This window comes from Vigna umbellata, chromosome 3 (assembly GCF_029865625.1).
Source record: "Vigna umbellata cultivar VRB3 chromosome 3, Vumbellata_1.0, whole genome shotgun sequence".
In the NCBI taxonomy this organism is placed as follows: Eukaryota; Viridiplantae; Streptophyta; class Magnoliopsida; order Fabales; family Fabaceae; genus Vigna; species Vigna umbellata.
The window spans coordinates 42,993,950-43,001,356 of record NC_142167.1 but is presented as its reverse complement, the minus strand read 5'-3'; the positions used below and the strand labels follow the sequence as shown (position 1 = coordinate 43,001,356).

The following is a 7,407-nucleotide window of genomic DNA, read 5'->3' as shown; positions in this document are numbered from 1 at the left end:
ATGGCACCTAGGTCTCCTCCTCCTTCTCCCCCACGGGTCGATCCATCTGACTCTAATAAGATGCTGAATGCGGTGCTCCAAGCGTTACAACAGCAGAATGCTGCATTGGTTTAACAGAACACCATTGCATTACAAAATCTTGAAGCCGCAAGGGTATCGGCAGAGAACGCGAGAGTGTCATCTGAGAACACCCAAAGGGAGTTCATGGAAATATTGACTAGTGCCAGGAACACTCCAAGTGTTTCTTCCTTTGCTAGTCTTGTGCAAGAGTGGAGTTTGGAGAGCTTTCTCCAACATCGCCCAGCAAGATTCACTGGAAAGTGCAGCCCTGATGAAGCCGATCACTGGTTTGGAGACATGGAGAGGATATTTGAAGCCAAGGGGTGTCTTGATGAGAAGAAATTAGCCTATACTCAATATCTGCTTACTGGGGAAGCTGGCCATTGGTGGAACAGCATGAAGATGATCCTTGAAAGGAGTGGGACTCCTATTACTTGGGAGTTGTTTAAGACCAAATTTTACACTGAGTACTTACCATATAGTGTGAGATTTGCAAAGGAAGTGGAATTCCTAGAGCTGGTACAAGGCAGCAGATCAGTGTCAGAGTATGCAGATCGCTTCAAGCATTTATTTCGCTTCAACACTATGGCAGTGGATGAAGAGTGACAATGCAGAAAATTTGAGAATGGCTTGAGGAGTGATATCAAGTTGTTGGTAAAGGGGTTACGCATCAGAGAGTTCCCTACATTGGTGGAGATGTCCCGTGATCTAGAGAAGACGAAGAGGGAATCTGAGGGACAACTGAATCAACCTGCTAAGAATGGAGGATCATCTGGATCTCGTGGTGGACTTAGCACTAAGAAGACCCCTTACGCTAGACCATCTTTTTCTTTTGGGTCTAGGGGTTCATCCTATCAACCATCGGTGCAGTCAGGACCAGCCGGTCCATCCGGCATCGTTAGATGTTATACCTGTGGAGGACCTCATTACCGGAACAACTGCCCTATGGGAAGTGGAGCAATGAAGTGTTTCAATTGAGGGAAAGAGGGGCATTTTGCTGCTGAGTGTACTTCTGCAGTAGGATCAGGGTCTTAGGCACAGAGAACTGGTTTGCCTCCACCCAGGGGAAGTGGCAGACCTCAGGCAGTGGGCAGAGTTTACGCCATGGTTGGATCAGAGGTAGTCAGCTCAGGTAAAGATCATCATCTGTAGTTGTTTACTTCTTGGTGTGCCTTGTGTTGTGCTTTTTAATTTGGGGACAACACACTCCTTCATAGCGAAGGCATGTGTTGAAAAGTTGGGTACATCTATAGAAGAGTTAGGCGTTGATCTGGTGGTATCTACACCAGCATCAGGGTTAATCGGGACGTCTTCTGTGTGTGTTCGTTGTCCGATGGTCGTAGAAGGACGTCGGTTCAAGGTAAACCCTATCTGTTTACCTTTGCAAAGATTAGAAGTAATCTTGGGAATGGATTGGTTATCTGCCAATCGCATCCTCGTCGGCTGCGGTAATAAGGAGATTATATGTTAAGCTGTCTAAGTGTGAGTTTTGGATGGAAGAAGTTTCTTTTCTTGGGCGTAAGTTCAGCTGGAGGAATTTCTGTAGATTCCGCTAAAGCACAAGCGGTACTTCGGTGAGGAAGACCTAAGATTGTTGCTGAAGTCAGGAGCTTTGTGGGTTTAGCGGGCTACTGTCGTTGTTTTATTAGAAGCTTTTCCCAGGTTGTGGCGCTGTGGACACAACTGACTAGGAAGGATCAACCTTTTGTTTGGACAGACCGTGGTGAGACTAGCTTCTAAGAGCTAGAGAAAAAAGGTTGACTAGTGCATCCAGTGTTCCATGTATCTCAACTGGGAAATACGTGTCCGATCCTTCTCGCGTGCTTGGAGTTAAGGGTGTACAAGTCAGAGAAGATTTGTCAGTTCAAGTACAACCAGTAAGGATTGAGGACGAACTGTCAAACGAGTCAAGGTCATCGGGGATGGTAAAACAAGCGACTCTACCTGGAAGTTATAGCATGAGATTAGAGAAACTTACCTCGACTTGTTCTGGTAAGCTTAATTTTCGAGGACGAAATTTTTTGTTGTTGGGGACAATGTGATAACCTGCACGTTCGGCAGATAGTGGTGGGAGAGGGGCTCCACGTCCAACAAAGAAGTGGCAACAACAGCTGGTGGGTGGTGGGTCTCTCCACTCTGAAGTGCTTCAGCCACCAAGGGAAACATCATCATTACCTTCATAACTGGGCTTGGCACTGAGAATGGAAGGGGACGACTGAGGTTCGTCCAGCTAGCATCAGTGCACAGTTTTCTTCCTCTTATAGGGAAGAACCCATGGATTCAAGGGGGTATTGGGTTCTGAATTTCTGGAGGAGTGAAAAGCTTTGCTGCAAGATCTGGGAGAGGTGAAGTGGAGATCTTTGAAGTTGCAAGGAGGCCTTGGTACTGCAAGTCTTGGGGAAGATAGATTCAAGATTCACAAAGGAAGTCTTCAAGAGGTAAGGGGAGCTAGATCTATTTCTTTGAAAATTGAAATATACTGTGTTTATGCAAATTTGGAGAGAGGGGGTGAAAAAAATGGGGTTTATGGGTTTTTGGAAAATCTGGTGCGATTCTACAGAATTCTGCAGAACGCGCGTTCGTCTGTATAGTGATCGACCAAATACTGGTCGGCCATTTGAGCGTTCGGTCTTGTATTCTGCGAGCGTTAGCGTTCGGTCTTGATCATGTATTAAGTGAGTGTAGCGTTCGGTCGTTAGTTGTTACCGTTGGGTTAAGCCTTGAATTTGGTATCGTTCGGTTAGGTGTTGATTTGTGTCGTTCGGTCAAGGTTTATTTTATACCATTCGATTGATACCTGATTTGATAGTGTCTGTAAGACCTCTGTAAAATAAAAATATACTTTTATTTTAATTTTCTAAAGTTTTTATACGTTTTGGCTTTTCATGTTTATGATAAGAAAGGAAAACATAGTTTAGTACTTAGTTTTGGATGTATTTATACTTGTGTTTCCTCTTTTTGCATGATTTGAGTTTCTGAAGGTGACATTGTCGGCAGTAGGTGTGGAAATATTTTTCCATAGCTTGGCTTCTTTTGTTTTGTAGGGTTTTGGATAGATTATAGAGTTAAGAAAAAGAAACATATAGTTAAGTTGCATGGTGCGTAAAAAACGTGAGTTGTGACTTAGATAAGAACCCTACCATTTTTCTTATATAAACTCTAGTCTATGTGAGAGAGTGGAGGAATATACAGATAGTATGCTAAATCATAGGTTGGGAGTGTAGTTTTGAATTGTGGGAAGCACTGTCGCTACGCAAGGAAAGGAAACCATCCTTGGTCTTTGCTTTGAACCTCAAAGGGATTGTGGAAACTCACTGGAACTAGAGGTAAGGGGTTTAACTTGGGATATATCATATTGTATGGTGGGTAGAAGGTAAGGGGAGAAACTAGGATTTATATAACTGTATGCATGTTGGGGTAGTTAAAAACTAGACTATATATGTATGTTTGATGGTGCATGTATATTGTATGATGGGTAGAAGGTAAGGGGAGTTTGATTTATTTCATTAATTGTTGAAATAATCTGTATTTGATGCAAATCTGGGAAGAAGGGGATGAAAATGGAGGTTTTCTGGGTTTTCTGGACTTTGGCGCGTTTCTGCAGAATTTCTGCAAAAAGCGCGTACGTCCAATTTTGGTGAATCAAAATTGGACGTTCGTTCAAACAGTGCTACACCAAATAGTGGTCGTCCAATTTCTGAACGTTCGGTTATTGTTCTTAGCGTCCGCACGAATCAGCCAACTTAGAACGTTCGTCCTTGGTTTGTAATAGTGATATTAGCGTTCGGTCAGGACTTATTTTAAATACCGTTCGGTTGAAACCTAAATTAATAATGTCCGGTTAAGTGTGAATTTAAAACTGTTCGATTTAATCGCTCGGCCAGGATTCTAGACGTTCGTCCAAATGATTGTGAACGTTCGTTAGCAATTGGTAATCCAGGTTTCAACTTGAGCGTCCGTCCCTAAATTGGCATGCACAAGAAGTAATTTTGAGCGTTCGGTTTTTGAGTATAAGTGAGCGTTCGGTTTTAGGTATAAGTGAGCGTTCGGTTTTTAAGTATAATTGAGTGTTCGGTTTTTGAGTCTAAATGAGCGTTCGGTTTGTGGGTATAAGTGAGCGTTCTGTTCTTGGGTATAAGTGAGCGTTCGGTTTTTAAGTTGCTTATTCTTAAGTGTTGAATCTTGAGCGATCGGCCTTGGGGTATTAGTGACTATTGAGCGTTCGGTTAAGTTTTGATTTAAGCACCGTTCGGTTAGCTGCTGATTTATGTCGTTCGGTCAGGCTTCTTTTAATGCCGTTCGGCAAAGTGACTTAGGGGTTCGACTAAGTATCAAAACGTTCGTCCTTATCATGTCCGGATTAATGGTGTTTGATTTGAGTGTTCAGTATTGAGATATTAGTGGGTATAAGCGTTCGTTCTTAACATGGAACTCTTGGGTAGCAATCTTGAGCGTTCGGCTTTAAGTGTTCGGTTTGGATCTTTCACGTTCGACCTTGGTTTAATTGTGTTTGTGAGCGTTCGTTCTCGATGATGTTAATTGTCAGGCCTCAGAAAAAAAGAAAAAAAAAAAAAAAAAAACGTGGCAGCCTGAGAGCGCGCCACCTCAGCGACGCACGTAAAGTCAGCAGCGTCTGACACACGCTAACAGACGCGTGAAATTTAGTCAAAACGTAGTGGGAATTGGCAGAAGGCTGTCAGCGTTAGTGGACGTGCGCTGGCAATGGGAACGCACGCTGGCAAGGTGGAAAAACGGATATGAGACTCTGATAAATCCTCCACCCTCCACACGCTCCACCATTTTCGTTTCTGAATTCTCTTCCTTCTCTCTTCACTCTCTGCACCTTCTCTCTAAGGAACCACCGTTTCATCTCCTCCAATTCTGGGATCCGGCAGCGGAAGGACGAACGTCATCCAAGGCTTCCAGAAAAGCCGTTCGTTTCAGACTGAGCTGGTAAGCCTTTTTCCCACTCTCTGGACGTTCGTTTTCCGCGTATGCAAACTCAATTCTGAGTTGTGCGTTCGTCCTTTCTTAGTGTAGCGTAATTCTGATTTGGCGGTTGGGCTCGTTCATTATAGCTTGGTTTAACGAGCGTTGACGAGCGGAGGATTTATAGTGGAAAGGAGAAATTGTGTGCGTCAGTGGACGTTCGTCATTCCAGGTAAGGGAAGCTTATTTGATTTAATTCATGTTGTGTGCTTCGTTTGAACGTTCGTTAATTACTGTGTGAATATAATGCATGATGATGGTGTGATTTGAGTTGCATGAACGTTCGTTATTTACTGAGTGAAAAATGATATATGACTAAGTTTACGTATGTTGTATGAAATATATGAGATTTGGATGATATGGATTATATGAAGATTGTAAATTGTACCATGACATGAACGAATGGAATTTATGAACTTGTATAATGAGAAATGAACTGAAAAATGAATTTTTGTAAGAATTTTCCCTATGAAAATGCACATCCGTACTGAACGGTCATTGACCGTTCGGTTTTTATCTTGTTTTGGACGAGCGTCCTCTTATCTAAAAACTATGCTTAAGCGTTCGTCCATATACTAAATTGAACGTTCGTCCTAGTCTTATATTGAACGTTCGTCCTAGTCTTATACTGTACGTTCGTCCGAATTGGTGTTCAGTCTTATGCTGAACGCTCCCTCTAATAAGCGCTCGGTCTCACACTGAGCGTTCGTCCTAATGGTGCTCGGTTTTGAACTGAGCGTTCGTCCAAATTGGCGCTCGGTTTTGAACTGAGCGTTCGTCCAAATGGCGCTCGGTTTTGATCTGAGCGTTCGCTCTAGTTGGTGCTCGGTCTCTAACTGAGCGTTCGTCCAAATGGTGTTTGGTTTTGAAGTGAGCGTTCGTCCTAATGGTCTCGGTTTTGATTGAGCGTTCGTCCTAAAGGGTGTTCGGTTTATACTGAACGCTCGTCCTAATGGTGCTCGGTTTTGAAAGGAGCGTTCGTCCTAAAAATGAGGCTCGGTCTTACACTGAGCGCTCGCTCAAAATGGTGTTCGGTTTTATTGAAAAACCGTAGGTCCAACTTCAGATTTACCACGTTCGTTTTCTGATTCCTAACGACCGTCCGTTCATTCAATTGAATTTTTCAATTAAATAACGTTCGTCCAATGAACAGTGTACGTCATGGAAATTCTGCCGTTCGTGCTCGTATTCGAACGAGCGTCTCTTGGTCTTGCTCACAGCGTTCGTCCTTAGTCTTATTCGGGACAGAACGTTCGTTTTTGATGATTTCCTTATAAATGATGAAAATGGATATGAATTGATGAGTAATGAATGATGAACAGTATACGAGATGAAAATGAAACTATGATTATTGAACGAGGGTTCCAGGTAGGAACGACTCAGATGAAAGTTGAAATTCGTAAAGTATGACTGTGGGAAGTTAATGCTGGCTGTTCAATCCTGATATTCCGTGAGTGATCGTCCTCAAGTAGAGGCGCACGTCATGCGTGGGAATGGCAGGAGGTCGTCGTCCTTAGAGGTACTTTGGACGGACGTACTAACCTCGGGTGGCAGCTGATGAGAATGCCAGTTACCACACCACCCGGGTGCACGAACGCCTGTAACTACGCAGAATTCATACAGTCCGGACAGTCAGTCGTGTCGAGTTTTATTTTGTGCATGCGTTATAATGTCTTGATGTGTGATAAATTATGTAATGAATTGTATGACTGATGCATGAGTTAAATTAAGTAAGCTTACCCTTTCGTTTCCTTGTGTTGTCTATTGTCCTTGTACGTCCGTCTTGTCATTGCAATGATCATCCGTGTGGATGTGAGCAGAGGGAGACGAGCGTTTGGAAGAGGCGCTGAATGAAGAGAACCTGGTTGATGTCGAAGTGAAGACCGAGCAGTGAGGCGCTCGGCCAGTTATGTAGCCAGTATTAGAGTGGTCGTTCGACCATCTTGTCTTGTTATTTTATTCCGATAGACCGTTCGGTATTTGTGCTGTGTAAACCGTTCGATCAAGTTTCGTGTACGTTCGGCTTTTTCATTTGTAACTCTGAAGACGTGCGGTTTTGCACGTCTGTTTTGTTATTATTGTAAGACTGTACTCAAGGACGTTCGTCCTTGAGCGTTGTTTTGTTTTAGTTGGAAAACTGTACTGAAATATTATTAAATGTGATTTTCTGATTTTATGGTTTATGCTGTATTTTTGGGATGTCACATTAGTGGTATCAGAGCAGTTTTGTTCTTTTAAGGACACTGTAGGTTATGAGTACACTGTGTTTTTGCTGTGTGCTTAAATTGCGTTTAATGAGTTATTTTCGACTCTTTGAACAGGACTAACGTTCGTTCTTTTCTTCGTTCCAAAGAGTCA

At 43.0% G+C, this 7,407-nt stretch overlaps 1 pseudogene; it reads left to right on the top strand.

The window, feature by feature from the left end:
* Nucleotides 1-1,212, top strand: LOC148202553 (uncharacterized; annotated as a pseudogene).
* The last annotated feature ends 6,195 nt before the right edge of the window (nucleotides 1,213-7,407 follow it).